General features: G+C 31.3%; 1 long non-coding RNA gene across 3 annotated transcripts; it reads left to right on the top strand.

The window, feature by feature from the left end:
- The first annotated feature begins 279 nt into the window (after window positions 1–279).
- Window positions 280–4,825, top strand: LOC121248400. 3 transcript variants are annotated; one of them, XR_005937444.1, is made up of 6 exons: window positions 280–389; window positions 482–675; window positions 788–852; window positions 1,942–2,088; window positions 3,219–3,403; window positions 4,769–4,825. It is a non-coding gene; the product is annotated as an uncharacterized LOC121248400 (long non-coding RNA). The 3 variants fall into 3 exon arrangements; XR_005937443.1 differs by lacking the exon at window positions 4,769–4,825 and adding an exon at window positions 4,140–4,382 and having other exon boundaries at window positions 3,219–3,503; XR_005937445.1 differs by lacking the exon at window positions 4,769–4,825 and adding an exon at window positions 4,140–4,382 and having other exon boundaries at window positions 482–692; window positions 3,219–3,503.
- Window positions 4,826–12,224: the final 7,399 nt, after the last annotated feature.

The following is a 12,224-nucleotide window of genomic DNA, read 5'->3' as shown; positions in this document are numbered from 1 at the left end:
CAAAACATTAGGACATGAACTCTTTCATCATTTTTCACACAAGTTGGGAATTATAGATTTCCATGCGCAAACTTAAGGATAATATTGATAGGATCACACTTAGCAGCACAAAATCAGCAATGATCAACACAAAATCAGCAACACCATGATTTTAGGAATTAGCCATTGTAAATTCTTTCCATATTCTATTAATTAAAAATAAAAAAGCTTAATGTCATGTATTTATTTATTTATTTGTCAATTCTTTCGAAAAGTAGTTCGATAAATAAAAGGTTAATATTTTTGTGAGTTTGACAAAGTCCGCATCAATCTCCCGCCCGTCTTCAAAATTCTCAAAACTCCCACGAATCAGAAACAACTCAACCTCTCTGCTCTTCGTTTCACTCTCGGTATCTCCCTCTCCGTTACGTGCAATACTTTATGTATGTCTGTATGTATGCACGTATTTGATTTCTAATGTAAGATTGTGTTTGGGTTTCAGGGATACCTGGGTTGGACGAGTCCTATTTACCCCGATGGATTGGGTACGGGTTCGGCTCCCTTCTGATTCTGAACCATTTCGAGGGTTCGGATTCTGCTACCACTCCGGCGCAGCTTGTGAGCAACCCCTTTTTATGAGATCGCTTCTGATTCGATTCTTGTTGCGCTTCTGCTACTACCACTCCAGCGCAGCTTGTGAGCAACCCCTTTTTGTGAGATTGCTTCTGATTCGATTCTTGTTGCGCTTCTGCTAATTTTCTTAATTTCGTCTCATTTCCTTTTGTTTTGCCTGCTCCATAATGAACAGAAGCTATCGGCCTTTCTTTGGCTGCATTCTCCATTTTAGTAGCCTATATTGGACAATTTCATAAGGTAATCTTCTTTTTAGTTTTGCTTTATTTTTTCATCATCTTTTGCATGGGTATCATTGATGAGTATGCCTGATTTATTAATGGACTAATGAGCTTTAGAGGCACTGTTCTGTTTTACGACTCTTTTTATTTTTATTTTTTTTTCTTTTATTTAATTCACGGAGATACTCTTTGCTCGGGTTTTACAGATTGATATTTATAGGAATTAGGCACGAACAAATCCGATTTCCATTAACATATTCTACTTAGTTGGCTCGTGTTTAGGGCTTAAAACTCTTTTTGGTGTTTATGATAAGTTAGGGTAGCTCCATCCAATTTTTTAAGATGAAATGATTTTGATTAAGCACCGTTATTATAGCTTAATGCTCATTCTGAAGTTGAGAATCACTTTCCTAGATCTCTCTGATAGCAGAAATTCATGATGTGTTTTACGTTGCCAGGTCCAACCCCAAGAATGTGATGAGTCGATGCCATTGTTTTAAACTTATTGGCTGAAGGGTCATAATCCCCATGTTTATAGCTACATGTTCTCAAAACATCTAATATATCGATGATCACTGCCAACAATTTGGTTTAATGATTCTATTTTATATTTCATGGATGATGGTGCAAATATTGAAATTGTTTCATGTTTTAGACAGGTTTTTGTAGCATCTCAATAGGAAAATATTAAACAAAAATAAAAAATATTGCCCCCTTTTTGGGCAGCATGAATGTTCAAGCGTCGAGGATTTTTTGTTGGTTGAAGATTCTCTTGTTAAACTGGAGTGAAGTAGTTATATATCTGTAATATCATCGATGATAGTAATTTGAGAGATTGAACCCAAGAGTCTGACCACCCGTCTTCGTTGATCCCCAAAAAAAATATATTCCACTTCGAGCTCTATGCGTGCCATATTTCATAACCTGCTAACGTGGAAATTTTTGCAGGGTGCTAGTCTAGCAGATCAAGCAAATATCTCCAAAGGCACTGAGCAAATATATCATTGATGTGGTATATCATCCGATAGTCATGTAGAATCTAAGTAACCATACACTTACTTTTCAAGTTATCAATCTTTCTGCAGCATTTATTTTCTCACCATTTCAGGTTTGAGAGACATATTGAATTATGTGCACGTGGCTACTGGGACATACCTGAGGAGGTATCAAAATCGAACTTGATTGGTTTGAGAGACAAATTGAAAGGATTGGTTACAAAATCTGAAGGATAACCTTTATTTTCCTCAGAGATCAGGTAGCCATGGGTTGGACATTATTTTAGTTCTACAGCAAATAACATAATCTGTCATTGGATCTAGTTTATTTGACATGTTGGCAAAACACACGTAATAGTAGGGGGCATGTCAAATTTACATTTGCCTCCTTTGAGGTCTGTCAAATTTACATTTGGCTCCTGATGGAGTTTCTATGCCTATAAAAAATAAATTAGAATTTGGTTAAATGTTTGAAATACAATTGTTGCTCTTGAAATTGCAATGGCCACTGAAATATAGTGTGTAATAATTTACTAACCATTTGGATTTAAATCATTTTTATTTTAAATAATTTGATATTTCCAACTTATATCGTCATCAATCTATTACTCCTCATGTTGTTGGAAGTTTTTGTTATTTTTCTTAGAATTAGACTCAGCATTTTGCTTCTTGTGAGGATCATCATGATTTTTAGATTTAAGAAAATGGGAAAATCGAGGTTCCTTTTTTCTTTTGGGGGGGTGGGGGTGGGGTTGAGGTAGCTATTTTCCTTAGATTTTATGTATAAATCTAAACTAATTTGGGTATATATGTTTTTAGTGCCATGCGTATGACTGGTGTGTAAGAATTTCCAATTTAACAGAGGCTCATGTGCAATTTGAAACAAGGAAATGTGGTGTCAGTCAGAACCTCAAAGGAGATCAATGCAAACTGTCCTTAACAATAATCATATATTTTTCTTCCTGTTGCTTATTTTCTTGAATTATGGAAATTTAAATGAAAAGATGGCGAAGAAGTTTGGCTGCAATATGTTTAATATTTATCCTTTTCTACTTAGTGTGCTGTATGTTTTTATTTACATATAAAACGACATTCTGATCTATAAGTCTGATAATCTTTTACCCGTAAGGTTGTAGTGGTTTCTTTTGATTGTTAATGACGCACAAATGTAATCTCCTTGTCAAGCTGGAAATTTGATATTCTATATATGCATTTTTCTCGGTGATTCAAAACTAATAGAAACCAATTTGGAGTATTGCTTGCCAGAGTGCTTGCTCTTTGTTTGGATTGTTTACATACAATAGTAAAGTTGACTTTATTTAGGTGGGGTTCTTTAAACTCTTTCCTGTAGTTTTCTTAGAACAATCTGAATGTTTGGTCATGATATTAGATTCTGTGCTTTGGGAGCTGTTACCCAAGGGGACTCGTTCTTTTCTTCTACAACCAGCACTACAAGTTCCAGGTGCCACTCAGATGGAAAGCATTGGAGGGTTTGCCATGTTGGCTTCAAGCATGAGCTATGCATATTCTGATACATATAAAGCCTGGTAAGAGCTCTTGCAAACAAATTTGGAGGTAAGCGCTTGGGAAAGGTTTTGTAAGGAATTTAGAACTCATTTTCAATGTGTAAATCAGTTCGCAAGTTCTATTGAAAAGTTTGCTTTCTCATTACTATGTGGATGCTAGTTTAATGCCTGTTTACGCCACTGCAATCTGAAAATATCTGTTATCTATAAAGTATAATCAACCATTTGCTAGTTTGGCACCCTTTCAATCTTATAGAAAATTAGTTAATAAGCAACTGTGTATGACTTGCTTGAGAAGAAAGCGAAGTGTCATAGTCACTATCACCCTTTTTAATGTTTTTCAGCATTAAAAAAGGATGAAGAAAACGAAATGAAGGTCTGTATTGCTAGGTATATACCTGGAACTTCAATAGAAGTAGAAACAAGTGACATCTTATGAACAAAAATAAGTTTCAACAAGTTGGGTTTGTTTGATGTCCATTTATTTACCTGGACCTTGTTAGGGTACAAGACCTTAAAAAAATGGCTCAGGACTAAAGCTGATTAGTTATATCCTATCTCAAACGTTTCTTATTTTTATTTGTTTCTTGAACAATTTTTTTAATAAATAAAGATATTATTCAATTTCAAAAAGAGTTGAAATTCCAGAATTTAGTATATAGACGTGTGAATGTGTTATTATTGACTCTTGCTTTAGAAAGGAAATCACGTCTAAAAGTTAAATTACTACAGCTGCAATTATTTGCCATGAGGAAAAGGTAAAGACTTGGGACTTCTATACCTAGTTGGTTAAAGCAGATCTTGTAAAGTCTTGATCATTCCTCTAGTCCCAGGAATTTAGAGCAATCAAATGGAACACGGCCATGCAACATAAATTTCCAGAAATGTCTGCTTGGTCATGTACGAAATAAATTGGTCTTCATCTTGTTGCATTCCGACTGAAGATCGCAAATCTTTTAAATTCTTTCAATAAAAGTTCACTGAATCACATTTCTTTGAAAAGCGAAATACAAGGTATTTTTCCCCTCTGCTGTTTCTTGTGTCAGAACTTTGTGAAGTGAGATGAGATGTGATGAGAATTTTGTGAATAGTAGTAAGATAGTTTTTGAATAGTAGTGATATAGTTTGAGTTGAGTATTTTTTGGGTTTTGTGAAAGGAGAGAAAAAGTTGAATAAAAAAATTATAAAGTTAAAATATTGTAAGAATATAGTTTTATAATATTATTTTTGATTGGTGATTTAAAAAAATTAGAATTATTTTTTATTTTTTATTTAAAAGTTTGAAAAAGTTGTAATGGTTAATTTAAAATTTTATATTTAAATTATGTTTGGAAATAAGATGAGAACTAATGAGAATTTTGTATCTCATATGAGGCGCCAAACAAGCCTAAATCTTTGTAATTTATGTTTGCAGGATGATATGGTATATAGATCTTTAATTGATCAACAGCCGGGTCAAAGTTCCAGATTTTGGAGACAGAAGATAATGGGTTTCTACAAAAAGTTATCCAAGCCATACATACCGGATTCTGCAAGAATATTGAACTTCTGGATGGACTGAAGCAAAATGCTTGAAGACGTTAAGACATAAAAGGGCATTTGATTGGTTACCTTGAGTCCCACGACCTTTCTGATGGCCAAGATTAGGCATGACATGAGACATTGCACATCACTGATACCATGTTTGAGAGAGAATATCTGTGGTAAGCAGTTTTATGGATTAAATTGCTATATTATTAAGAGTAATGCTAGACTGGCGCATGTAGTGACTGCTGGCTGTATCATCTAGGCAAAACTTATTATTTTTATTTTTTATTTTTATATATATTTTAAGATCTTTAAATACTTTTAAAAAATAAAAATATATATCAATATACTAATAATCATTTCTTTAATCAGTAAATAAAAAAATTAAATATATGATCGGTCAAAATGAGATGTCAAAATATGAGATAGCAAAGTCGCATTATTCTATTATTAAAGATATTGGAGTCCTTGCTTCTGAAAACAAGAAAAGGAAAACCGCTCACACACTCCTGGGCCAGAGAAGTGGACTGTTGTAGATTAGGGGCCCAAAATCTTATATAAATATATATATATATATATATATATATATATATTTATATAAGATTTTGGGCCCCTAATCTACAACAGTCCACTTCTCTGGCCCAGGAGTGTGTGAGATATATATATATATATATAAATATATATATGTATATAAACAGTGCCCCGATCATCGTTTCATTTTCTCTCGTTTCAATTTAAATGTTCTTTTGGTATCCCAAGTTAATTCTATTCTTTAAAGTCAAGTCTTTAACTTTCTAGTTTTACACTCTGTTTTTTGGTAAAAGAACAAGCAAGAATCTTATTAAAATATTATGTTACCTCTGAGACAAAAAAAATATATATATATATATATAAAGTTTTTAAAAAATAATTAGAATTTCAATTTGAGACAAAGAATATCATTGATTATGGAATTATTGCCTGGACTTTGTTTAATCTCTTCTTGATTTGGTAGAAAAACCACTTTCTGGTTTGAAATCTAGTCAAGTAATTGAGCAGAGAAATGATTTTGAGTGCTACAATTGAGAGGGATATATACCATCATACCAGCTAATGATGATTGGACGTTGGTTTTTCATGGGCAGATAATTTTTGAAGGGTCAAAATCCCAAACAGAGCTTACCACCATTAAAAATCTAATAAACACGCAGTGTTTTGGGACCGACTTATTAGAGCTGGTTTTCTTAATCAAGGGTCAGGCTCGTTTGGACTTCCAACATTTTTTTAAGACATCTAATGCACTTAAAAACCTTATTATTATGAACTGTTTAATATCCATAATTCTTTAAATAACTGTGAATTTGATTACTTTGTGAATCTGAACTAGCGAATCTGACTTTTTATGTACACAATTAACAGATCATCATGCCACGACAAACAACGACAGGACGGACTCCCTCAATGGACGATGAGCTGGCGACCATGTGTATTGAGACAAGGTGCTTGTGACGATCAATTATAATTAATTGCAATGCAGAGACAGACAGGTATTATCACCCTTACAATTCACAAAAGGGCCGTAAAACAGACCCCTACAGCGTAGAGAGACACCAAGCCAATCCTTCCAGCAAACCGATAGTGTCATTTTCAACGTCGCATTATGCTAACATCATCATCTAGATATCTCTTTGTCAACAATACATATACATGTATTATTTACAAAATCAAAGAAAAAAAAATGACCCGTATTCAAACAAAATTTAGGTTTATGGTTAGAAGTTACTCGTGAACCAATCTATGAAATATTTATGGATAATTTTATGTTAAGAATATAATACAAATAATAAAATATATCTCCTCCTATAAGTTTAAATTTTTGAAATAAGTGATGATTTTATATGGCATTAGAGATTTTATATAGCATTAGAGTAGAGATCCTGAATTTGAATCTCGACTATACACTCTATCATGTTGAATTAAATATTTCACGTGTTGGACTCACTCATTCAGGGAGAGTTTGGCCTATGCGTGAGGGGATAAGGGAGAGTGTTAAGAATATAATACAAATAATAAAATCTATCTCTTCATATCAGCTTAAACTTTTATAATAAGTTTAACCTAATATCTCAAATTAAAATAAATACAATTGCAATATGACTCGAAAAAATGGGCCATTATGTTTGTCTAACTTTATTTTAATAAGAGTAATTCTACATACATCCTGAAGTGTGTAAACGCCGCATAATTATTTTCAAAAATAGTGTGATTCACTATTAAAAAATTAATTTTTTTCATATGAATCCTATATTTTATTCACGATTGTACAATTCACGGTTGCAAATATTTTTTCTCTTTTAACAATCATCACAGGTGAATAAAAAGATTTAGAAAGTATAATATGTTTGATAAAAAATGATCAATGTAGCGTAAAATTTTGATAATATTATTATGTAAATTGCAATAAGGTTTTATTTATTTATATTGGATTATAAATTAAGCGATATAAGTTGGGGGGGGGGGGTAATTCAACAATAAAGAAACTATAGTTAAATTGTAATTGTATTATTTGCACTATATGAGATTACAAGCAATGCATCATAATCGGGTCGATAATTGTACATGGACTTGCTAACTAAAAGGAGGGTAAATAAAATCAGGGTGATGTTTGACCTGATATGATACAAAACTGCAAGTTGCGTGTTAACAATGGCACTAATGCACAAGTTTGCCTATGTATGAAGCATGCATAATATATATTAGCCATGCATGCAGCATCAACGCATGGTGCACCGTCATTGTCACGGGCCCTACTTAGCTAGCTAATCAAGAAAAAAGGACATGAAGGGGGAGGGAACTCAGTCGATCGGTTCATTGGGAAATTTATTTGAAAGGAAAATTTAAGCATTATACTTTTATTAAGTTTTTAACTTTCAATTGTTATTTTACTGTGGAGAAATCATGTTTACTTTCTACTTTCAAAAGGTATATTTTTCACTCTCAAATCATTTGAAAATTTGCATTCTAAAGCATTTTGCATTTTCTAAAAGTAAATTGTACAATTGAAAAATATTTTAATCACAAAGAATCCTATGTATAAAACTAAACTTATAAATTGACATAATTTAATATAGTGCCTTAGATTATAAAATTATTTTTATCGTAAAATATATCTAATATATTATATAAAATTATATCAATTTATAAATTTATTTTTTTTAAATTTTTTTACAGCTATAATACTTTTCTTTACTATTACACTTTCAAGTAATAGGAAAGAGATTTAAGTAAATGGTATAATCTTGTTGATAAAACTCTCAAGAGCGAGTGTACATAATAACTTTTTGAATGATTAAGTTGGAGAATGCAGAATTCTCAATAATTTATATACGCCATAAGAAAAATAAGTATTTATAATGAGTTATTTGCGATGAGAATTATTTATAATTAGAATATACTTATTTTAATAAAAAATAACTGATTATAAATAAATAATTTTCTTATATTGAATTAAGAATACTTATAGATTTCAAATGAAAAACAAAAACAGGTTGAGTGTTTGCTAATGAAACATATATATTCTAAAACACCGAAAAAGATGAGGAATTATTTATGCAGTACATGTGGTTTAGGTGAAGAAAATTCTGATTCTACCGACACAGCAGCCCCAATTGTAGACGAAACTTGTGGCCGCTAACACATCCATTGTCTCTCACATTTTACATACTATATATTGATTAATGTCGGTTCTCTTATAGTTTAATTTATTGAAAAAGATGGAAGAGTTGTTGGATTTTCATTTTCAATTTTGTATGCTGATCATTAATTGAATTGATTAGAACTAATTAATAAAGCGACCTTCCACCGTCATGATCTCTATGGCGTGCGTATTCATGGAGTACCCATTTCCCCCCCTGAAATGAAAAAAAGTCCTCTATTTTCTCATGAAAAAATGGAAAAAAACAAAAAACAAAAACATCCAAATTCAATAGGCTAATTGATAAAATTAGGCGTTTAGGTATTATTCCACCGACAGCCATTTAAACTTTTAGCAAATGGCAACATTAATAATACAGAAGTCTCAGCAATATTCTTGTAGGGTTGCCTCCTAGTTTTTCGAAAAATGATCCATTTTTGTTTTGTTTGTTGTAGATGCGTATGGTCTGTATATGCAATAATATTTTAAGTTGATGGGTCATGGGTTGTCTGTTGGGTTGTCATCCATCTTCACACTATAACACTGTATTGTGTGTGTAAAAATCATAATATCTTTGCTATCATGTTAACGTGTCACTCTAATTGATTTTTTAAAAAAAAATTAATATAACGATTAATAAAAACAAATATCAAATCAACATAGTAAAATTAATGAGAATAAAAATAAGAATGTGATAACTCTTTTAATTTGGATAATAAATCCACATTAAATTATTCCGAGTGGAAAAACCAAACCGAGGATGCATGGGTCCAAAATTTAAAGAGAAAAGCTAATCCTACCGAGAGGACGGATACCAAAAGATTAATTGGTCTTTTTTATATTTTAATTTTTCTAAAAAGAAATTTACAACATCATTAAAGTTTTATTTATTTTTACAGATTAGATGAATTGTAATAAAAATTAAAAGTTGAATAAAATATTATTATAAAATATTTTTTAATATTATTTTTATCTTAAAATTTTAAAAAATTGAATTATTTATTTTATTTTATATAAAAAATTTAATAATTAAATAAGATAAAAAGTTTTATAAAAATAAATTAAACCTAAAAGGATAAAAATATATTAAAACCTGATATATTAAAACGAGACGAACCGCCCAGCTCATGAAGCAGTGTGCACAAAGAAATAACAGAGGTCCAAAGGTCACCTCAATACATAGATCAAGACCTTCCAACACTTCCCCCCACCGACTACGGATTGCTCCATCGTACCCTTACTTAGGGTCCCATGCCCTAATTAGCTACGGTCCCATTGGGGCTTTTATCCTTTTCCTTTTTTGCTAAACAAGAATATCAAACTACCGACAAATAAAACTAACAAATTTATTAAAATTAATAAATTAAAATTCTAAAAAAAACTAATATCACCACCGTAAATGTAATAATTATGGTCATCTACGTGCGTATCGATCGGTATTAATTTTTCTATAGAACAAATCAATATTTTATACCAACAAGGTGGTATCTAATTAGTAAGAGATGATATTTTATGATTTTGAGGTCAGGTGTTCGAGTTAGGACATAATTTAAAATTACTGATGATAGGAAAGTCTGATATTTGAGCTATGGAATGAGTTTTGGACCAGTTAGATACTTAGGAATGCTGTGGTGATGGGCTCGCTCTTGAGCCAGTAGCTATGGTTCAGACTATACATTTCACAACAGGGAGAGACTCTTATGCATGGTCATGCCCATGAAAAGTTGCTACGTTGGTCGCCTCCACCTCTCCTAAATCTTAAGAAAAAAAAAGTCAAGATTTTATATTCCACCCATAATTTCTTGCTCCAAACGACTTCCAATGTATGTATACATATAGATAAATAATATTTACAGTTTTAAAATATGTAAGTCTTGCACACTTCCTTTAAAAGAATAAGTAAATTTCAAATTCATATAAAAAATAATTTTTCAAATAATAGATCCCATCTTTTTAATTTAAAAAAAGTGTGCCTACACATTATAAAACTGTATTTGACATTACAATATATATATCTTCTAGACAATGCAGGGACGACTTGGTTGCAGTTGCTTCCAAGTAACACATCACACGATAACAATTTAACAGTACGCATATATATTTGTACAGCATCAATCCTACCCGTTGCAAATTTTGTGATTCTTGTCTTATGACTTGTATATTCACACATATCTATATATAAATATTTAAACATACATATTTAAACATACACACACATATATATATATAAATATCATAGTCAACATGTAATTTATCATTTTATTTAAGCACATATATATTTAAGCATTAAGATAGAATAATAAAAATGACAAATCGTATATTAATTAAATAAATGTGTAATGTAAAATTTTTATGTAGAATTTCTCATTATTTTCCTCTATTTTTTGTCCATAGAGTTTATTAGCAGACACCTAATTCCTAAACCTAAAGAAAAACACGTGTTATAACTCCAATGATTTCCTTCTCAAAATAACATTTCTTTAATTTTAACGAATACTTATTTTTTTTATAGCCTTGTTAGGTACAAGCGAAGCGATTTGGTGCATCAAATTGCGTATTGATGCTGATATAATTTTTTTATTAAAAAAACATAAAAGAAAAACAAATTTGAGAGAAAAAAAAATCTTCTGTCTTATAAAAATTATTTTCATCTTTAATTTATACTATTTTATTAAATAAATACTTTACATGTTAATATTGATGTACGATTTGGTACGTGAACTTATTTACAGGAAGATTTTTCCTTTTTTTGTTTTTTTTTTTGTCCACTCTTTACATTTGTTAGAATATCTATTTTCTCAAATATTATTTTAGGCCAAAAAGAAAAAAAATTGATGTGGAAGTCCACAAAACTAGAAATATCAGTTTCATTGTCACGTACATTAGATTTTGGCCACAGACGTCCCACAGAAATTCCATAAAACCACTGCAAGCAAAGCTATTTCCCATGACTGACAATTTTATGTTCCATTTGGTCGGTAAGTTGTCAGCCAATCAAAAATTTTTTTAATTAACAAACAACAATAAATAAACTATTTTAATAAACTTTCGTTTAGAGACAAGTTACAACAACCACAATGGGTTGCACCGTCTGCATCGAACTACGTACGCATGGAATATATACCCTCCCACACACACCCAAATCCCACGTGGGATGAATTTTTCCACTGCCGACAACTCGGCCCGAGACCTAAAAAAAACTCGTGTAGTCCGCACGTGTCCGAGTATCGGTGAAATGTGAAGCGTACCTAGATTTTGGCGTCTGTCGTCGACGGTACCGATGCGCGCCACGTGTATTTTACAGCAGAGTGACGTAAGCGAATTATCTTTATTGTCACGGAGAGTTGAACGTGGCTTATTTAACTTTGTTAAAAAGTATAAGAAATTATTATTTTATTTTTTTGTCGTATTTTCTCAATTTGACATGTACTTCTTCTCGAATGACGTCTGTGTCCTCGATATGGTAGATTTCTTCTATTTTAAAAGACTAGTAATATCCCCCAAAATGGAAAGGCAGTATCAGGCTTTCCAAGCTCCTTTCAAAGTATTTGGGAGGGGGTTTTGGCATTTGTAAGTGCATTTATTTATATAATTTTTTTAACACTTGTGTATTTTTTTTAAATAACACAAATAAATACTAAAAAAATAAAAAAATAAATGCACTTATCGA

Source organism: Juglans microcarpa x Juglans regia, chromosome 2D (assembly GCF_004785595.1).
Source record: "Juglans microcarpa x Juglans regia isolate MS1-56 chromosome 2D, Jm3101_v1.0, whole genome shotgun sequence".
Taxonomy (NCBI): Eukaryota; Viridiplantae; Streptophyta; class Magnoliopsida; order Fagales; family Juglandaceae; genus Juglans; species Juglans microcarpa x Juglans regia.
This window is presented reverse-complemented; position numbering and strand designations above follow the sequence as displayed.